This window comes from Pleurodeles waltl, chromosome 12 (assembly GCF_031143425.1).
Source record: "Pleurodeles waltl isolate 20211129_DDA chromosome 12, aPleWal1.hap1.20221129, whole genome shotgun sequence".
Classification (NCBI taxonomy): Eukaryota; Metazoa; Chordata; class Amphibia; order Caudata; family Salamandridae; genus Pleurodeles; species Pleurodeles waltl.
The window spans coordinates 116,254,573-116,277,641 of record NC_090451.1 but is presented as its reverse complement, the minus strand read 5'-3'; the positions used below and the strand labels follow the sequence as shown (position 1 = coordinate 116,277,641).

Here is a 23,069-nt window from a genome sequence, read left to right as displayed (position 1 = left end):
TCTATCTGTGCAACTGCCTTACAGTTCTCCCTCTTTTATGTTGTTACAACACTATTTGTTAAACAAACCTTCACAGTCAGAAGGGCTTCCAGGCGCTGTTATTTATTAAAAAAACTGCAAAGAACACCAGTTTATGCAATGTTGATGACATTTACTTCACCCCTTTATTGTTGCATTAATGGGTTTTCAAGTCACAAATCGGGTCCCTGATGAAGCCTAAGTGGACTTCTGAGCTGCTGTAGCTCTGTGGGGTCTCCAGCTCTCCTAGGGCCTCAGATCTACCACTACAACACCAGCCTTACCCTAAGTTGTGCAGCAGATTTTTAATTTTTTTTATTTATTGGTATTTCAGATGGTACATATTATTCACAGGATTGTAACAGGTTGCAGAGCTATTTGAATCTCCTTTCCATCACAACTTTTGACCAGTTACCCATTACTGCTATTATATTATGTTACCACCACGCTGAGGGCTGTTCCTTGCATAAATCTGTAAGCAGGCTTGTGATCTGTGGTGTGGGCCTCCTGTGGGTCTCCGGTTCAGCGCTGTATGCCCATGGAGCAGGGTGGTCGGTTGCCACCATTTCCAGCTCTGGCACGTCATCTCTTATTACAACAAATAACAAGCAAGCCAAACAACTTGCCCAGAAACGAGACCTAACTATGCATCGTGTGAGTGTGTCTACAGCTGTATGGGGCCCAGCCGGGTGGGGGAAGGGACCCAGGGGAACCCTCCCCAGTGTATGATCTTCCAGGGAGGTCTAGGAGAGGTGTGTTTGTCGTGCTCCTAACTCCGCAAGTTAAGAGGCCCATCTGCATCGTCATCATAGTCATGTCAGGAGTGTTCCATGCTCCCGCCACCTCTGCCCATAGGGGAGCTATCTGTCTGTTCCTCAGCCCTCTCATTTCTTCCCTCTGAAGTGCCCTTTCTTCTGCCTTGCCAAGGAAGTGATGTCTGCTTATAGCACGTGTCCTACTTTTATAATGATTTCAGGGCACTTCGCCCACTTCATATCTAGCCAAAATCCTTTAGCACTGGGAGACCACGTGTCTGCTGAATATCTTACCTCCACCATTGGGGGTTTAAATGTGTACTTTGGCTCTGTTGTAAATTATTATATAGGGCTCAATTTGGTTGGGTTGTGAATTGCTGTCAAGCTCTAAATCTCAGAATTCTCTTAGTCACACCTTTTTATGTCTTGCGTACACAGTGAATGTGCTGTGAGACATATTGTTTAGAATTCAGTGGGCTTACCACACGCCCATAGCTTACTTACCATTAATTGTTTTCTATGTCACTCACATTTGCAATATTTCGATTGCTTAGCTCCCATAGACTGAATCTTCCTTTCTTGTGTTCATTCCTCCATGGAGGATGGACCAAGTACATGTGTTCTTTTCGTCTTTCTACAGTACGCTATTTTTTATATTTTAAAAGTGTTTTCATATCATTCTTGGATGTGCAATGTGCTTTCCAACATTCATGACAAGCATACAGCTTATTTTTCACCCTAAACGCCGTCTCTATTGACACTTTAGTTACTTTCTCACACTGTATTCCTCTGCATGACTATACTCTACTCCCCTCAGTGCCACTGTACTCTACACTGTGCAACTCTATACCACTCCACTCTACTCAGTTCTACTCCACTCTAATCTACATTGTTCCACTCTATCACTCCACTCTATGCCACTCTAATCTATGCCACTCCACTATACGCCACTTCACTCCACTTTATGCTACTCCATTCTATGCCACTCCACCCTGTCACTCTCTGCTATGCCCCTCTACTCCACTCCACTCCACTCTACTCTATGCCACTTCCCTTCATTCCTCTCTACGCCACCCTACTTCATAGAATGCCACTTTATGTGACTCTATGCCACTCTGCTCTACATCACTCTAGAATACTCAACTGAACTCTACTCTATACAATTCCACTCTACTTTACTCCTCTCCACTCTATGCCTCTCCACTCTATGCTACTCTACTCCAGTCTACTGTACGCCACTTTATTTTATCCCATTCTACTCTACGCCACTGTACACCACTCAACTCTATGCCACTCTACTCCGTTGCACCCCTCTCTACTCTACGCTACTCTACTCCATGCTACTATACTCCACTCTAAGCCACTGTACTCTCCATCACTAAGCTCTATTCCACTCTACTGTATGCCACTCCATGCCACTCTAATCTACCCCACAGAATGCCACTCTACTCTATGCCACTCCACTCAACTCCATGCCATTCCACACTTTTGCACTCTACCCTACTCTGTGCCTCTCCATTCCACTCCATGCTACTCCACTCTATCCCACTACGCTCTACTCTAGTTCACTCTATGCCACTCCACTTTACTCTCTCCCACTCTATTCTATACTACTTCATTCCATGCCACTTCACTGTACTCCACTCCACTCCATCTCACACAATATCACTCAATGGCACTACATGCGCTCTACTCTATGCCACTCTACTGCACACTACTCTATGCTGTGCCACTCTACACTACTCTCCTGTAGGCCTTTCTACTCTATGCCACTTTTTTCTCTGCTCCTCTCTACACCACAGTGTCACTCCATGCAACGCGACTGTATGCTACTCAACTGCACAACACTCTACTTCATGCAGTCCGACTCCACTCCTCCTAATTCTTTGCCACCCCTCTCCATGACACATTGTTCTCTGACTCTATGCCATTCCATGCCACTTCACTCTACACCACACTATGCCACTCTACACCACACTACTTTACTCTATGCTACTCTATGCCATTCTATGCAACCTCACTCCTCTCTACCCCACTCTGCTCTATGCCACTCCATTCCTCACAATGCTATTCAACGCCATGCCAAGGCACACCACTTCATTATATTCCACTGTATTCTATGACACATTACGTCACTCTACTCTTTGCACTTCAATCTACTCCCTTCTATGACCCTCCATTCATCACCACTCCATTGTTTGCTAGTCAAGTTTACGCCACTTCATTCCACACAATGCAACTCTAAAGCAGTATGCACCAAGCAGCTGAATGTGTCTGAAGAGACACCCAGAAAAGAAAAAAACAACAATATGTGGGGGCCTGTTCCGAGCCCCTCCTGGCCTGGAGGAGTTTTGTCGGCCGTGGATTAAGTTTTTGCAGTGTTCACTTCCCCGACCCCAGCACTCATAGAACACTTGAGACTTGCAGGGCAGAGTGGTGGATCTTGTTAAGAAGTCTGGGCTTCTTGGTTTATGGGGAGTCTTGTCACTGGAAGCAGAGAGGTAAATATTTGCTGTGATCTGCTACTCAAAGAAAAGACCCTGATCTAACTTGAAAAGATGGGTTTTAAACAAACGCTAAATCTATCCACTCCACGGACACTGTGACCTTTTTTAAGCCTATCAGAGCCACACCAGGGTAGTCTTTTCGGAGCCCAAGTAGCTCGCCGTGATCGTATAGTTGTTAGTACTCTGCGTTGTGGCCGCAGCAACCTCGGTTCCAATCTGAGTCACGGCATTGCGGGTGGAAATGTCACGGCAGTTGGGCAGCATTTTTATTCTCACTTCTTAATATTTACATGAGTTAAGAGCTTGAACCTAATTTCAATGTGAAATTAAATGTCTTTGAAGAACGCGTTAACAATGTTATTATTTATTTCACCTTTCTGCGCTTTTATGTTTGTGGCGGTCCTGATGTGAAAAGTATGAGCTACAGTTTGGTTTCACGGGACCCGGTCAGCAAGAGGGATGGATGTCTGTGTCTCCTGTACCTGCAGCGCCGAGGCTCCTGTACTGACGCGGAGTAGCTTTCAATGTTGAAAGGGATCCTGCTAGTCAAATATCAGTTTTTGCAGCAATTCAGGCCGCGAAGAAAAAAGGTCTAAAAATAAATATTTGTATAGAAAGTAAGACTGAGCTCCCAAGGGTCTGAAAGAAAGAGGCGACGGAGAAGGACACTGAGAGGCGCACTCACCCAATCAGCGTTTGGCTTCATCATCCCGCACCCGACGGATCACCGGGCAGCTAGAGGGAAAGTTTTAAAACTTAAGCCAAGTTTATTAGTCGTGGTCGAATCGTGAATTACACAATTACGCTCCTTTGTGGAATTTGGAGTAATGTGGGTAAAGACATCTACCCAAGAGCAGAGGAAAAGAGCGCGAGCAGCGGCTGTTGTGCCAGTTCTGTTGCATTTAGAGCGATTTTCTTGTGCAAAGTGTATATCAGGTTCCTTTCGGATCTGAGCGTGTATTTTGCACCAGGAAAATAGCCTTGTGTAATTCTGTACAACCTCGCATAATGTTGCTGTAATTTCGCGTAATTACACTGCAGTGAGTTACACTGGTTACGCCCATCCCTACATTTGACTCATGTTTAACAGAGAGGTCCGTCCATCCATTGATCCATTCATCTGTCCATCCATCTTTTTGCCTGTGTGCCTGCTTATCTATCTGCTCACCTACCTGTGCGTGACTGTGAACCTGTCTAACAGAGTGTTGATGCCTGGCTGTATGCTTTGTTAACACTATAACGCTCATAGGGACATTGAGGAGGACATCTTGGCGCTATGTTTTTTTTTGGTATGAAGCAACCGTTTTCAAATCCTGACAGTCCACACAAAGTTGATCATAGGTGATCCCATTTTCGTACCAACAGCTGCTTCTCTATATACTTATCGGTCCACGTCTATTACTACATGTGCTTTCTATTTACCTTTCTATTTCAATCTGGGTATCTGCCTTACTGCCTATTTCTGCCCATCTCTGTTTATGTTAACACTTTAAAGCCTACATGCTGACTACCAAGGTCTTTGTGGCGTGGTTCTTTCTAAAGCAGGTGCGTGTGATTTACAGCGGTTTCTGTGAAGCTGATTATATCTCATCCATGATTTACTAACAGCTACATACCTGCCTTTCTGTCTACAAACCTGTACAGATGCATCGGTGCATGTGGCTTATTTATGACGATCTGTTTAACCTTCTATCCGTCCTTCTATCTGTGCAACTGTCTTACAGTTCCCCCTCTTTTATGTTGTTACAACACTATTTGTTAAACAAACCTTCACAGTCAGAAGGGCTTCCAGGCGCTGTTCTTTATTAAAAAAACTGCAAAGAACACCAGTTTATGCAATGTTGATGACATTTACTTCACCCCTTTATTGTTGCATTAATGGGTTTTCAAGTCACAAAACGGGTCCCTGATGAAGCCTAAGTGGACTTCTGAGCTGCTGTAGCTCTGTGGGGTCTCCAGCTCTCCTAGGGCCTCAGATCTACCACTACAGCACCAGCCTTACCCTAAGTTGTGCAGCAGATTTTTTTTATTTTTTATTTATTGGTATTTCAGATGGTACATATTATTCACAGGATTGTAACAGGTTGCAGAGCTGTATGAATCTCCTTTCCATGACAACTTTTGAACAGTTACCCATTACTGCTATTATATTATGTTACCACCACGCTGAGGGCTGTTCCTTGCATAAATCTGTAAGCAGGCTTGTGATCTGTGGTGTGGGCGTCCTGTGGGTCTCCGGTTCAGCGCTGTATGCCCTGTAGGGTGGTCGGTTGCCACCATTTCCAGCTCTGGCACGTCAGGTACTCATCATCTCTTATTACAACAAATAACAAGCAAGCCAAACAACTTGCCCAGAAACGAGACCTAACTACGCATCGTGTGAGTGTGTCTACAGCTGTATGAGGCCCAGCCGGGGGGGGGAAGGGACCCAGGGGAACCCTCCCCAGTGTATGATCTTCCAGGGAGGTCTAGGAGAGGTGTGTTTGTCGTGCTACTAACTCCGCAAGTTAAGAGGCCCATCTGCATCGTCATCATAGTCATGTCAGGAGTGTTCCATGCTCCCGCCACCTCTGCCCATAGGGGAGCTATCTGTCTGTTCCTCAGCCCTCTCATTTCTTCCCTCTGAAGTGCCCTTTCTTCTGCCTTGCCAAGGAAGTGATGTCTGCTTATAGCACGTGTCCTACTTTTATAATGTTTTCAGGGCACTTCGCCCACTTCATATCTAGCCAAAATCCTTTAGAACTGGGAGACCACGTGTCTGCTGAATATCTTACCTCCACCATTGGGGGTATAAAAGGTGTACTTTGGCTCTGTTGTAAATTATTATATAGGGCTCAGTTTGGTTGGGTTGTGAATTGCTGTCAAGCTCTAAATCTCAGAATTCTCTTAGTCACACCTTTTTATGTCTTGCGTACACAGTGAATGTGCTGTGAGACATATTGTTTAGAATTCAGTGGGCTTACCACACGCCCATAGCTTACTTACCATTAATTGTTTTCTATGTCACTCACATTTGCAATATTTCGAATGCTTAGCTCCCATAGACTGAATCTTCCTTTCTTGTGTTCATTCCTCCATGGAGGATGGACCAAGTACATGTGTTCTTTTCGTCTTTCTACAGTACGCTATTTTTTATATTTTAAAAGTGTTTTCGTATCATTCTTGGATGTGCAATGTGCTTTCCAACATTCATGACAAGCATACAGCTTATTTTGCACCCTAAACGCCGTCTCTATTGACACTTTAGTTACTTTCTAACACTGTATTCCTCTACATGACTATACTCTACTCCCCTCAGTGCCACTGTACTCTACACTGTGCAACTCTATACCACTCCACTCTACTCAGTTCTACTCCACTCTAATCTACATTGTTCCACTCTATCACTCCACTCTATGCCACTCTAATCTGTGCCACTCCACTATACGCCACTTCACTCCACTTTATGCTACTCCATTCTATGCCACTCCACCCTGTCACTCTCTGCTATGCCCCTCTACTCCACTCCACTCCACTCTACTCTATGCCACTTCCCTTCATTCCTCTCTACGCCACCCTACTTCATAGAATGCCACTTTATGTGACTCTATGCCACTCTGCTCTACATCACTCTAGAATACTCAACTGAACTCTACTCTATACAATTCCACTCTACTTTACTCCTCTCCACTCTATGCCTCTCCACTCTATGCTACTCTACTCCAGTCTACTGTACGCCACTTTATTTTATCCCATTCTACTCTACGCCACTGTACACCACTCAACTCTATGCCACTCTACTCCGTTGCACCCCTCACTACTCTACGCTACTCTACTCCATGCTACTATACTCCACTCTAAGCCACTGTACTCTCCACCACTAAGCTCTATTCCACTCTACTGTATGCCACTCCATGCCACTCTAATCCACCCCACAGAATGCCACTCTACTCTATGCCACTTCACTCAACTCCATGCCATTCCACACTTTTGCACTCTACCCTACTCTGTGCCTCTCCATTCCACTCCATGCCACTCCACTCTATCCCACTACGCTCTACTCTAGTTCACTCTATGCCACTCCACTTTACTCTCTCCCACTCTACTCTATACTACTTCATTCCATGCCCCTTCACTGTACTCCACTCCACTCCATCTCACACAGTATCACTCAATGTCACTACATGCGCTCTACTCTATGCCACTCTACTGCACACTACTCTATGCTGTGCCACTCTACACTACTCTCCTGTAGGCCTTTCTACTCTATGCCACTTTTTTCTCTGCTCCTCTCTACACCACAGTGTCACTCCATGCAACGCGACTGTATGCTACTCAACTCCACAACACTCTACTTCATGCAGTCCGACTCCACTCCTCCTAATTCTTTGCCACCCCTCTCCATGACACACTGTTCTCTGACTCTATGCCATTCCATGCCACTTCACTCTACACCACACTATGCCACTCTACACCACACTACTTTACTCTATGCTACTCTATGCCATTCTATGCAACCTCACTCCTCTCAACCCCACTCTGCTCTATGCCACTCCATTCCTCACAATGCTATTCAACGCCATGCCAAGGCACACCACTTCATTATATTCCACTGTATTCTATGACACATTACGTCACTCTACTCTTTGCACTTCAATCTACTCCCTTCTATGACCCTCCATTCATCACCACTCCATTGTTTGCTAGTCAAGTTTACGCCACTTCATTCCACACAATGCAACTCTAAAGCAGTATGCACCAAGCAGCTGAATGTGTCTGAAGAGACACCCAGAAAAGAAAAAAAAAACAATATGTGGGGGCCTCTTCCGAGCCCCTTCTGGCCTGGAGGAGTTTGGTCGGCCGTGGATTAAGTTTTTAGCAGTGTTCACTTCCCCGACCCCACCACTCATGGAACACTTGAGACTTGCAGGGCAGAGTGGTGGATCTTGTTAAGAAGTCTGGGCTTCTTGGTTTATGGGGAGTCTTGTCACTGGAAGCAGAGAGGTAAATATTTGCTGTGATCTGCTACTCAAAGAAAAGACCCTGATCTAACTTGAAAAGATGGGTTTTAAACAAACGCTAAATCTATCCACTCCACGGACACTGTGACCTTTTTTAAGCCTATCAGAGCCACACCAGAGTAGTCGTTTCAGAGCCCAAGTAGCTTGCCGTGATCGTATAGTGGTTAGTACTCTGCGTTGTGGCCGCAGCAACCTCGGTTCGAATCCGAGTCACGGCATTGCGGGTGGCAATGTCACGGCAGTTGGGCAGCATTTTTATTCTCACTTCTTAATATTTTCATGAGTTAAGAGCTTGTACCTAATTTCAACGGTGAAATTAAATGTCTTTGAAGAACGCGTTAACAATGTTATTATTTATTTCACCTTTCTGCGCTTTTACGTTTGTGGCTTTCCTGATGTGAAACGTATGAGCTACAGTTTGGTTTCACGGGACCCGGTCAGCAAGCGGGATGGATGTCTGTGTCTCCTGTAGCTGCAGCGCCGAGGCTCCTGTACTGACGCTGAGTAGCTTTCAATGTTGAAAGGGATCCTGCTAGTCAAATATCAGTTTTTGCAGCAATTCAGGCCGCGAAGAAAAAAGGTCTAAAAATAAATATTTGTATAGAAAGTAAGACTGAGCTCCCAAGGGTCTGAAAGAAAGAGGCGATGGAGAAGGACACTGAGAGGCGCGCTCACCCAATCAGCGTTTGGCTTCATCATCCCGCACCCGACGGATCACCGGGCAGCTAGAGGGAAAGTTTTAAAACTTAAGCCAAGTTTATTAGTCGTGGTCGAATCGTGAATTACACAATTACGCTCCTTTGTGGAATTTGGAGTAATGTGGGGAAAGACATCTACCCAAGAGCGGAGGAAAAGAGCGCGAGCAGCGGCTGTTGTGCCAGTTCTGTTGCATTTAGAGCGATTTTCTTGTGCAAAGTGTATATCAGGTTCCTTTCGGATCTGAGCGTGTATTTTGCACCAGGAAAATAGCCTTGTGTAATTCTGTACAACCTCGCATAATGTTGCTGTAATTTCGTGTAATTACACTGCAGTGAGTTACACTGGTTACGCCCATCCCTACATTTGACTCATGTTTAACAGAGAGGTCCGTCCATCCATTGATCCATTCATCTGTCCATCCATCTTTCTGCCTGTGTGCCTGCTTATCTATCTGCTCACCTACCTGTGCGTGAGTGTGAACCTGTCTAACAGAGTGTTGATGCCTGGCTGTATGCTTTGTTAACACTATAACGCTCATAGGGACATTGAGGAGGACATCTTGGCGCTATGGTTTTTTTTGGTATGAAGCAACCGTTTTCAAATCCTGACAGTCCACACAAAGTTGATCATATGTGATCCCATTTTCGTACCAACAGCTGCTTCTCTATATACTTATCGGTCCACGTCTATTACTACATGTGCTTTCTATTTACCTTTCTGTTTCAATCTGGGTATCTGCCTTACTGCCTATTTCTGCCCATCTCTGTTTATGTTAACACTTTAAAGCCTACATGCTGACTACCAAGGTCTTTGTGGCGTGGTTCTTTCTAAAGCAGGCGCGTGTGATTTACAGCGGTTTCTGTGAAGCTGATTATATCTCATCCATGATTTACTAACAGCTACATACCTGCCTTTGTGCCTACAAACCTGTACAGATGCATCGGTGCATGTGGCTTATTTATGACGATCTGTTTAACCTTCTATCCGTCCTTCTATCTGTGCAACTTTCTTCCTGTTTCCCCCTCTTTTATGTTGTTACAACACTATTTGTTAAACAAACCTTCACAGTCAGAAGGGCTTCCAGGCGCTGTTATTTATTAAAAAAACTGCAAAGAACACCAGTTTATGCAATGTTGATGACATTTACTTCACCCCTTTATTGTTGCATTAATGGGTTTTCAAGTCACAAAACTGGTCCCTGATGAAGCCTAAGTGGACTTCTGAGCTGCTGTAGCTCTGTGGGGTCTCCAGCTCTCCTAGGGCCTCAGATCTACCACTACAACACCAGCCTTACCCTAAGTTGTGCAGTAGATTTTTTATTTTTTTTATTTATTGGTATTTCAGATGGTACATATTATTCACAGGATTGTAACAGGTTGCAGAGCTGTATGAATCTCCTTTCCATGACAACTTTTGAACAGTTACCCATTACTGCTATTATATTATGTTACCACCACGCTGAGGGCTGTTCCTTGCATAAATCTGTAAGCAGGCTTGTGATCTGTGGTGTGGGCCTCCTGTGGGTCTCCGGTTCAGCGCTGTATGCCCATGGAGCAGGGTGGTCGGTTCCCACCATTTCCAGCTCTGGCACGTCAGGTACTCATCATCTCTTATTACAACAAATAACAAGCAAGCCAAACAACTTGCCCAGAAACCGAGACCTAACTACGCATCGTGTGAGTGTGTCTACAGCTGTATGGGGCCCAGCCGGGGGGGGGGGAAGGGACCCAGGGGAACCCTCCCCAGTGTATGATCTTCCAGGGAGGTCTAGGAGAGGTGTGTTTGTCGTGCTCCTAACTCCGCAAGTTAAGAGGCCCATCTGCATCGTCATCATAGTCATGTCAGGAGTGTTCCATGCTCCCGCCACCTCTGCCCATAGGGGAGCTATCTGTCTGTTCCTCAGCCCTCTCATTTCTTCCCTCTGAAGCGCCCTTTCTTCTGCCTTGCCAAGGAAGTGATGTCTGCTTATAGCATGTGTCCTACTTTTATAATGTTTTCAGGGCACTTCGCCCACTTCATATCTAGCCAAAATCCTTTAGCACTGGGAGACTATGGGAAGCCGTTCATGTCAAAACTACAGAAACTCATATAGGACACATCCTGAAATATATAGCTTGATGCAAAATGAATATGCCACCCACCACAATAAATGTAATATGTGTTAAAATACATTTGATACCTGGCAGAATGAATCTGACTTGAACCAAAATAAATATGAAACCCGTCAGAATGAATATGCTACTTAGAGATTAATGTGAATAACACACACTCCATATGTAATAAGAGAGATACTGAAATATATAACAATCATACTGACATAAATATGGCCCGCACTGAAATGTACACAATATTCATAAAAAAGAATAGGACATTTCTTGAAATGACTGACATATGCCAAGAGGAATATGGCATACAGTGAAATGAATATGACTGATTGAAATGAATATAAGGCACTAAAATGAATATATTAGATTTTGTAAAGAATATAATGTACATCAAAACTAATATTTCATACAGTGACATGAGCATTACACATGTTGAAATGAATATGAATTGCATTGAAATGAATATAATCCAGATTGCAATGAATGAGATATACCGAAAGGAACAGGAGATGACTTAAAATGAATATGGTTTGTGTTTAAATGAATATAACCCTATTGAATTTAACTTGACATGCCTTCAAATGAGTATGAACACAGCTGCAATTCTCATGACATCTGTCAATCTGAATATGGCATGCATTGAAAGTAAAATGGCACATATTCAAATAAACATGATATATCTTAAAATGTATAAATTGCATCTTAAAATGAATATGACAAGTGTTAATGAGAATATGACCTCATTTGAAATAAATCTAACAGTGATTGAAAGGAATATAACACATGTTAAAATTAATATAACATGAGTTTAAATGAATATGAGCTTCATTGAAACAAATCTGACATGATTTAAAAGGAATGTGAGCAACGTTAAAATGAACATGCCATTTATCAAAATGAATACGGCTTGAATGGAAAGTAATATGGTACACACTGATATTATTATGATATGTGTTGCAATGGATATAATTCATGTTAAAATTAATATGATGTGTTAATATGAATGACACATCCATCGACCGGAATATGACACATGCTAGGATGAATACGACTTGCATTGAAATTAATATGAGCCAATTTGAAATTAATTCCACATGCCTTAAACTGAATATGACCAATGCTGAAATTAAGATGAAACTTGTCAAAATGAATATGTAATGCTTTGAAACTAATATGTCACACATCAAAATGAATATGGCATTATTGAAATGAATATGACTTATGTTGAAATGGATATGAGCCATGTTAAAATTATTATGTAAGGTGTTAAAGTGAATATGACACCCATTGAGAATAATATGGCATTAATTGATAGGAATGTGACACCTGGTGAAATTAATATGGCCCTATTGGACCTGGCTCTTTTTGCAGGGTCATCCCCAAAGTTTTTGCCTCCTCCCTCTTAAATTTTCTGACCTGTTTTTGTTGGCTTTAGGACTCTGGGCACTTTACCACTGCTAACCAGTGCTAAAGTGCATGTGTTCTATTTGTAAATTGTATTGGTGATTGCTTTATCCATGATTGGCATATTTGATTTAAAAGTAAGTCCCTAGGAAAGTGCACTAGAGGTTCCCAGGGCTTGTATATCAAATGCTACTAGTGGGCCTGCAACACTGATTGGGCAACCCACATGAGTAGCCCTGTAAACATGGCTCAGACCTGCCACTGTAGTGTCTGTGTGTGTAGTTTTAAACTGCCAATTCAACCTGGCAAGTGTACCCACTTGCCAGGCGCAAACTTTCACTTTTTATACATGTAAGGCACCCCCAAAGGTAGGCCCTATGTAGCCCCTTGGTCAAGGTGCAGTGTATGTTTAAGGTGGGACATGCACTGATGTGTTTTACATGTCCTAACAGTGAAATACTGCCACATTCATTTTTTCACTGTTGCAAGGCCTGTCTCTCTAATAGGTTTAAATGGGGGCAGCCTTTAAATATCCCTAACGTGCAGTTTCCTTTGAGAGCAAATGGAAATATGGAGTTTGGGGTCTCTGAGCTCACAATTTAAAAATACATCTTTTGGTAAATGTGTTTTTTTAATTGTCTGTTTGAAAAATTCCACTTTTAGGAAGTGGGCATTTTCTTGCTTAAACCATTCTGTGACTCTGCCTGTTTGTGTATTCCCTGTCTGGGTCAGACTGGTAGTTGGGCTGTTTGTGACTCCCCTCTAGAAAGTGACACAAAGGGAGCTAGGGTGTAGCCTGCATGTCCTGATAAGCCTTCTGTGCTAGAGTGGAGGGAGGAGTGGTTTTTCATCCCTCAACCCTTCCCTTCTTCTTTACTCCTCATTCTTTACTTCTCTTCTATCACGTTTAGGGTGCATTTTACATTTTTTGTGGAGAGGGAATGGTGGTACCTGTTAATGGGGCCAACAGACATTTTAAAATTTGGAGGTTGGCTCTTCCTCCTAGGCAACGTGGTAATTTCCTCCATCACTCCGGCAGAGGACATGCCAACCACCAAAATATAAAGGTGGCTCTAAATGGCCTTCTTCTTCCTCTACCCTCACTTCTCATCCTTCATCATCCATCAACCATCCTCTACCCCCATACATAAGTCAGCTCTCACTTCTGATTTCTAATAATCACCTCACATTCCTCACTGTGCATCACTCAATCTACTTTTGATGTTTCATCCCTTCACCTGTCATTTGACCCTCCATGTCCCTCATCCCTTATTCTACCCCTTTATCTCCCACTCATTCACTCTACACTGCTTATTTGTCACACTTCATTCCTCACCTCTCCCTATTCTTCTTTCCTCATCCCTTACTGCTCATACCTCCTCCTCTGAGAAATAAATGAAAAGGACAATGATCATAGCTTAAAATGTATCCAATAGTGTCCATTTTAAGGCATGCTTCCCCCTCAAATCTCATGCTTCAGTTTTCATTCCTCACTCGTACCCTCTGGACCTCACTCCTCTTTCCTCGCATCTCATCCTTTTTTAATCAACCATCATTCCTCATCATCCCACATTCCACAATGTTCAGCTCCACCTGTCTCACTCCCCAGCCCTCACTCTCAACCACTCAAACCTCCTCCCTTATTCCTCTCACCTTATCCTTCACTATCCCACACACTTTCCTCACTCTTCTACTCTCATTCCACACTCTTCACCCTTGATTTCTTACTCAGCATCCCTCATCTTTCACTGCTCACTCTCCTTCACATTAGCAGTGACAAGGGAACTGGACAAATGATGGTTTCTAAAATGTCCACCCTTCTGACCATATTAGGATACCCACATCCCTCCCTCTTCATGACACAAACATCAGTCTTCACCTTTTATTTCTCATTCATCATCACCCACTGTTCCCACATTCTCCATGAATCACTGTAGTCTTGCCAATCAACCTTCAGTCCTTAGCCCCGACACTTCATCTCTCATTCCCTATCTCTCATCTCTCATCTCTCACTTCTCATCCATCGTTCCCCATTCTTCATCCTTCAAACATGCAGTATCTAATGCCTTTTAGGACATCCTCATTCATCATCCCTCAGTCGTCACCTCTCATTCTTCAGCCCTCATCCCTTAAACCGTATCTGTCAGTCCCCACTCCTCACTCATCAGGTCTCTTCTGACATTCTCATTCTTCATTGCCCATCATTTCTCACCTCCAATCAAGGGGGGAACCAGGAATTTAAAATACCCAAAACTTCAAACCAAAGCTCTTATGGTACCAAACAAATAAAGCAAGTCATCACGACCCTCTCCAGAACAGCTCATTTGTCTCTACCTTCTAAACATCTATCCAGTCACTCTACCTTCCAACTGCTGATATCCCCAATTTCACGTTTTCATTCTGTTATCCATTCATTCTTCCATGTGTCATTCAGTCTTTCACCATTCTGTCTGTCCACCCATCCATCCATACCCAAACCTATCCATCCATCTCCAAACCTATCCATCTATCCATTCTTCCTTTCACTCATCCATCTCTCCATCCACCTTTTCACTCACTGATCCATCCTTTCTGCCATTCACCCATCCATCCATCAACTCCATCCATCCACCCTTGCACATTCCATCCTTCTATCCTCCTTTCCACTCATTCATCTATCCATCCTTTTACTCAGCCATCCAATCATCCATCCTTTCTCTCTTCCTTCATCCCAACCACTCATCCATCCACCTATTGACTCCTTCACTCATCCATCCATCCACTCACTCATCCACCCATGCTTTCAGTCATCTGTCCACCCACCTTTTCTTTCATCCATCCTTCCTTTCACTCATCCATCCATCACCCTTTCATTCAAACATCCATCAATCCATTCATCCATCAACCCTGCCTTTCAGTCACCCACCCGTTCTTAACTCATCCATCCTCTCTCATCTATCCTTTCTTTTGTCCTTCCATCAATTCACACATCCATCCTTCTATTCATTACATCCATCCACCCTTTCACTGCATTCATCTGTCCATCCTCCCTTTCACTCATCTCATCCATCAATTCACCCACCCTCCCCTTTCAATCAGCCATACATCCTTTCACTCACTTATCCATCAATCTTTCCTTTTTCTCACCATCCATCACCCTTTCACTTATAAATCCATCCACCCTCCCTTTCACTCTTATCTTTTTCACTCATCTAGCCATCCATCAATCCACCCTTTCACTCATTCATCTATTTTTTCACTCATCCACTCATCCTTTCTCTGCCAAGTTGCAGACAGAAGAGACCTATCAAGAATTCCACCCCGCTGTAGCTTCTAAAGTTGGGAGGGGGTTCACAAAGCCCCAGCATCCGGCCTTTCCCTCATCCATCCCTCCATCCATTAACCCATCCATCCTTTTGCTCATTCATATATCCATCCTTTCATCACATCCATCTATCCACCCTTTCACTTCACCCATCGATCCATCCATCCTCTCGTTAATCCATCCTTCCTCATCATCCCTCTACCTCCAGTCATCCATCTGTTTGCCCTTTCAAAAATACATCCATCCATCCTCTTTCATTCATTTATCTATCTTTAACTTATCCATCATTCACACTTTTATCCTTCCATTCACCCTCCCTTTCACTCATCCATTCATTCTTTCACTTATCCATCTGTTCACTCATTCATTCATCCTTCCATCCACCATTTCACTCATCCATCCACCCTTTCAATTCCACACCTATCCATCAGTCATTTCACTCACTCAACCATACACCAACCCACCCTTTCACGTTATGAGCCTTTGTCTGCTGAGCTGCGAACAGAAGAGGCCAATTAAGAACTCCACCCCCCTTTTAGGTGCTAAAGCAGGGGGTTCACAACACACTTGCCTCCAATCCCTCATCCCTCAGTAGTAAGTCCGTATCTCTTGCACCTCAGCACTCATTCTTCTTCCCACCCCTCTTGGCCATAATCGGTCTATCTTGTGATTCACCCTTTCTCCTCACTTTGTGTAATGAGTGAAATTGACTAACAACGATGTCCTAAAATGTACTCAACCCTGCCTATTTTAGGATAATCTAACCCCTCATACCGCTGTTTTTATTCCTCATCCCTTATCACTCATCCCTATTTCCATCTTAATTTTCCTTATAATTCACTGATGACCCCTTATTCATCAAACCTCTCTCCTTAACCCTCATTCTCAACTTATCACCCTTCAGTTCTTATTTATCAATCCTAATTACTGACCCCTATTTATTTATCCCTCACTCTTCTGCTCTCACACCCATACCTCATTGTTCAGCTCTCATTCCTCACTTCTCATTCTTTTTTCCTCATTGTTCTTCATTCCGTGCTTCCTATCCCTAAGCCTTCATTTTTCACTTCTCATTCTTGATCCTGCATCCTTCACCTCTCATCTTTCCTTCCTCATCCCTCACGCCTCACTCCTTACTTCCCGTGCCATATTCCTTGTCCCTCACTCTTCACAGACTCTCTTTGGTTTCGGGCCTCAAACCTCAGTCATCATCCTCCAATGTTTAACCCTCACACCTCATTCTTTACCTCTCTTCGCTCACTACTTGTCCTACAATCCTCCTCTTTTACTCCTAATCTTCATCCTCACTCATTATTCCTTGTCCCTTAATCACCGTTCACAACTCTGTTTTAAGCTCTTGCTCACCATTTCTTACTCTTTAACTCTCTTCCCTTTCTCCTCATTCCTCATTTCCTCTTCATTTATCCTTCGTGTTTGTTTTTGTGTTTTTACTCTTCAGTCTTTATTTCTCCCTTATCTCTACTAACCTTTAAGTCCTAAAATCATCCTTATCTCAGTTTACCTCTATGGCCAAAAATACTTACCTGTGTGATAAAGTACTTTGTAAGAAATGTAGAAATACATGCATTGTAAATGGATGCATGTAATGGGTGCATGGTAAAAGCTGGTTCCTTGTTTTATATTTTGTTAAATGTGTGATATATTCATTTTTATTAATCTATTTTAGTCCATATCATATCCTTTCACACTATGGGCCTCATTATGAATGTGGCGGTCTTCAGACCGCCACACTCGGGGTTAGGACCCCCGCTGTTGCAGTTGTCCGACTGCCAACTTAAGACCCTGGGGGTCAGACCACCAGGGTTCCTCCAGCACCACCAGGATCCATGATCCTGGTGTCCCAGCGGTGGCGGAGATCATAATCTGCCAGGGCAGCGCTGCATGCTGAGCTGCCACCCCAGATTATGACCTTGTTCTCTGCCAGCCTTTCCATGGCGGTTACACCTCCATGAAAAGGCTGGTGGAGAACAGGTGCAGGGGGCTCCCTGCCCTGCCCAGCACCATCGCAATGTTCACTGTCTGCTTTGAAGACAGTGAACATTGAGAGGGTGCTGGTGCACCATGAAGGTGACAGCATCGATTATGAGCTGGAGGCAATGCTGTACCCTGTTTTTTGTTGGCCCTGCAGGTGGAAACCGAGGTTTCCACCCGCCGACCTTGCGGGAAATCTTAATAGCTCCAGCGGGGTGCAAAGGCAGCAGCTTCCCTGTCGGGAGTTTGGCAGACAGGCTTTCCCGTTTGCCAAACTGGTAATAAGGCCCTATGTAATAACAATTTCAATATGCAATAATAATTTTAAAGCAAATCAAGGTTATTTCAGTGCAAGCCATATTCATTTAAACAGGGGTCATATTCAGTTAAACATGGCTTGTGTTCATTTAAAAATTTGCTTTGTTCATTTCAAAGCATACTACATTTATCTCACATAGATTCATACTCATTTAAAAATCAGTCATTCATTTTGATGTGGGCCATATTATTTTCACCAGGTGTCATATTCATTTCTACTTGGATCATATTCATCTTAACATGTGTCCTATTCCTTTCAATGAATATCATGTTCATTTTAATGGATATCATATTCTCCTTAACACCTGTCATAATAATGTTTAGATGGCTCATATCCATTTCGACATAGGTCAAATTAATTTCAATATATGCAATATTCATTTCGATGTGCATCATATTCATTTCAAAACATAACATATTCATTTTGACAGGTTTCATTTTAATTTCAGCATTGCTCATATTCAATTTAAAGCATGCTGAATTAATTTCAATAGGGCTTATATTCATTTCAATGCATGTCATATTCATCTTAGCATGTCATATTCCTTTTAATTTGTCTCATTCAAATTAATCATTTTAATTTTACCATGAATCATATCCACTGCAACATGTATCATAATCATGTCAATGAGTATCATACTACTTTCAATGCAAGCCATATTTATTTTGATAAATGTCATGTTCATTTGAACATTTTTCACATTCATTATAAAACATGTCAAATTCTTTTCAATGAAGCTTGTATTCATTTCAATTCATGTCATATTCATTTTAACGTGCTATATTTCTTTCAATCAATGTTATATTTATTTCAATGGATTTCGTATTCATATGAATACTTGTTATATTAATTTTAAGATGCAACTTATCCATTTTAACACACATCATATTAATTTGAATATGTATCATATTAATTTCAATGCATTCCATATTCATTTTGGCAAATGTCATGGGAATCTCAATGTTAGTCATATTCATTTTAGGCATGTCAAATTCAATTCAATGGGGTTTATATTAATTTCAACACAAGTCGTATTCATTTTGAACCATCTCATATTAATTTCTGTATAACTCATATTCATTCCAATCTCAGCAATGTTCATTGCATTGCAATTCATAGTCATTGCAACATGTGTAATGTTCATTTCAAAGTATGTGATTTTATTTTCAGTGTACCATCTATTCTTTAAAAAATACAACATATTCACTGCTGCTACTGACATTCATTTCAATCTGTCATAGTCATTTCAACTTATATCATATTCCTCTTGGCATATGTCAGTCTTTTAAAAAACTGTCCCACTCTTTTTGATGCATATTGTATTCATATTGTTTACAGTGAGTGTCATATTCATTTCAGTATAACTTAAATATATATTCAGTATATCTCTTATTCAATTCAGAGTGTGTGTTATTCATATTATTCACTAAGTGGCATATGTGCTCTGCCATGTTTCATATTTGTTCTGGTACAAGTCAGATTCTTTACGCCAGGTATCATGTTCATTGTGACACATAATACATTCATTCTTATATGTGTCATATTTATTTTGAGGCAAGCTATGTATTTCAGAGGGTGTCCTATATGGATTCTGTAATTTTGACATGAACGGCTTCCCATAGGAGACCACGTGTCTGCTGAATATCTTACCTCCACCATTGGGGGTATAAAAGGTGTACTTTGGCTCTGTTGTAAATTATTATATAGGGCTCAGTTTGGTTGGGTTGTGAATTGCTGTCAAGCTCTAAATCTCAGAATTCTCTTAGTCACACCTTTTTATGTCTTGCGTACACAGTGAATGTGCTGTGAGACATATTGTTTAGAATTCAGTGGGCTTACCACACGCCCATAGCTTACTTACCATTAATTGTTTTCTATGTCACTCACATTTGCAATATTTCGATTGCTTAGCTCCCATAGACTGAATCTTCCTTTCTTGTGTTCATTCCTCCATGGAGGATGGACCAAGTACATGTGTTCTTTTCGTCTTTCTACAGTACGCTATTTTTTATATTTTAAAAGTGTTTTCGTATCATTCTTGGATGTGCAATGTGCTTTCCAACATTCATGACAAGCATACAGCTTATTTTTCACCCTAAACGCCGTCTCTATTGACACTTTAGTTACTTTCTCACACTGTATTCCTCTACATGACTATACTCTACTCCCCTCAGTGCCACTGTACTCTACACTGTGCAACTCTATACCACTCCACTCTACTCAGTTCTACTCCACTCTAATCTACATTGTTCCACTCTATCACTCCACTCTATGCCACTCTAATCTATGCCACTCCACTATACGCCACTTCACTCCACTTTATGCTACTCCATTCTATGCCACTCCACCCTGTCACTCTCTGCTATGCCCCTCTACTCCACTCCACTCTACTCTATGCCACTTCCCTTCATTCCTCTCTACGCCACCCTACTTCATAGAATGCCACTTTATGTGACTCTATGCCACTCTGCTCTACATCACTCTAGAATACTCAACTGAACTCTACTCTATACAATTCCACTCTACTTTACTCCTCTCCACTCTATGCCTCTCCACTCTATGCTACTCTACTCCAGTCTACTGTACGCCACTTTATTTTATCCCATTCTAATCTACGCCACTGTACACCACTCAACTCTATGCCACTCTACTCCGTTGCACCCCTCTCTACTCTACGCTACTCTACTCCATGCTACTATACTCCACTCTAAGCCACTGTACTCTCCACCACTAAGCTCTATTCCACTCTACTGTATGCCACTCCATGCCACTCTAATCCACCCCACAGAATGCCACTCTACTCTATGCCACTCCACTCAACTCCATGCCATTCCACACTTTTGCACTCTACCCTACTCTGTGCCTCTCCATTCCACTCCATGCTACTCCAGTTCACTCTATGCCACTCCACTTTACTCTCTCCCACTCTACTCTATACTACTTCATTCCCTGCCACTTCACTGTACTCCACTCCACTCCATCTCACAAAATATCACTCAATGGCACTACATGCGCTCTACTCTATGCCACTCTACTGCACACTACTCTATGCTGTGCCACTCTACACTACTCTCCTGTAGGCCTTTCTACTCTATGCCACTTTTTTCTCTGCTCCTCTCTACACCACAGTGTCACTCAATGCAACGCGACTGTATGCTACTCAACTCCACAACACTCTACTTCATGCAGTCCGACTCCACTCCTCCTAATTCTTTGCCACCCCTCTCCATGACACACTGTTCTCTGACTCTATGCCATTCCATGCCACTTCACTCTACACCACACTATGCCACTCTACACCACACTACTTTACTCTATGCTACTCTATGCCATTCTATGCAACCTCACTCCTCTCTACCCCACTCTGCTCTATGCCACTCCATTCCTCACAATGCTATTCAACGCCATGCCAAGGCACACCACTTCATTATATTCCACTGTATTCTATGACACATTAGATCACTCTACTCTTTGCACTTCAATCTACTCCCTTCTATGACCCTCCATTCATCACCACTCCATTGTTTGCTAGTCAAGTTTACGCCACTTCATTCCACACAATGCAACTCTAAAGCAGTATGCACCAAGCAGCTGAATGTGTCTGAAGAGACACCCAGAAAAGAAAAAAAGAAAAATATGTGGGGGCCTGTTCCGAGCCCCTCCTGGCCTGGAGGAGTTTGGTCGGCCGTGGATTAAGTTTTTGCAGTGTTCACTTCCCCGACCCCAGCACTCATAGAACACTTGAGACTTGCAGGGCAGAGTGGTGGATCTTGTTAAGAAGTCTGGGCTTCTTGGTTTATGGGGAGTCTTGTCACTGGAAGCAGAGAGGTAAATATTTGCTGTGATCTGCTACTCAAAGAAAAGACCCTGATCTAACTTGAAAAGATGGGTTTTAAACAAACGCTAAATCTATCCACTCCACAGACACTTTGACCTTTTTTAAGCCTATCAGAGCCACACCAGGGTAGTCTTTTCAGAGCCCAAGTAGCTCGCCGTGATCGTATAGTGGTTAGTACTCTGCGTTGTGGCCGCAGCAACCTCGGTTCGAATCCGAGTCACGGCATTGTGGGTGGCAATGTCACGGCAGTTGGGCAGCATTTTTATTCTCACTTCTTAATATTTACATGAGTTAAGAGCTTGAACCTAATTTCAACGGTGAAATTAAATGTCTTTGAAGAACGCGTTAACAATGTTATTATTTATTTCACCTTTCTGCGCTTTTACGTTTGTGGCGGTCCTGATGTGAAAAGTATGAGCTACAGTTTGGTTTCACGGGACCCGGTCAGCAAGAGGGATGGATGTCTGTGTCTCCTGTACCTCCAGCGCCGAAGCTCCTGTACTGACACGGAGTAGCTTTCAATGTTGAAAGGGATCCTGCTAGTCAAATATCAGTTTTTGCAGCAATTCAGGCCGCAAAGAAAAAAGGTCTAAAAATAAATATTTGTATAGAAAGTAAGACTGAGCTCCCAAGGGTCTGAAAGAAAGAGGCGACGGAGAAGGACACTGAGAGGCGCACTCACCCAATCAGCGTTTGGCTTCATCATCCCGCACCCGACGGATCACCGGGCAGCTAGAGGGAAAGTTTTAAGACTTAGGCCAAGTTTACTAGTCGTGGTCGAATCGTGAATTACACAATTACGCTCCTTTGTGGAATTTGGAGTAATGTGGGGAAAGACATCTACCCAAGAGCGGAGGAAAAGAGCGCGAGCAGCGGCTGTTGTGCCAGTTCTGTTGCATTTAGAGCGATTTTCTTGTGCAAAGTGTATATCAGGTTCCTTTCGGATCTGAGCGTGTATTTTGCACCAGGAAAATAGCCTTGTGTAATTCTGTACAACCTCGCATAATGTTGCTGTAATTTCGCGTAATTACACTGCAGTGAGTTACACTGGTTACGCCCATCCCTACATTTGACTCATGTTTAACAGAGAGGTCCGTCCATCTATTGATCCATTCATCTGTCCATCCA

General features: G+C 42.9%; 2 non-coding genes across 2 annotated transcripts; both read left to right on the top strand.

Moving 5' to 3' along the window:
* The first annotated feature begins 8,426 nt into the window (after positions 1 to 8,426).
* On the top strand, positions 8,427 to 8,498 carry TRNAH-GUG (transfer RNA histidin (anticodon GUG)). Its single transcript has one exon. It is a non-coding gene; the product is annotated as a tRNA-His (tRNA).
* Positions 8,499 to 22,094: 13,596 nt separating this feature from the next.
* TRNAH-GUG (transfer RNA histidin (anticodon GUG)) lies at positions 22,095 to 22,166 on the top strand. The gene has a single exon. It is a non-coding gene; the product is annotated as a tRNA-His (tRNA).
* The last annotated feature ends 903 nt before the right edge of the window (positions 22,167 to 23,069 follow it).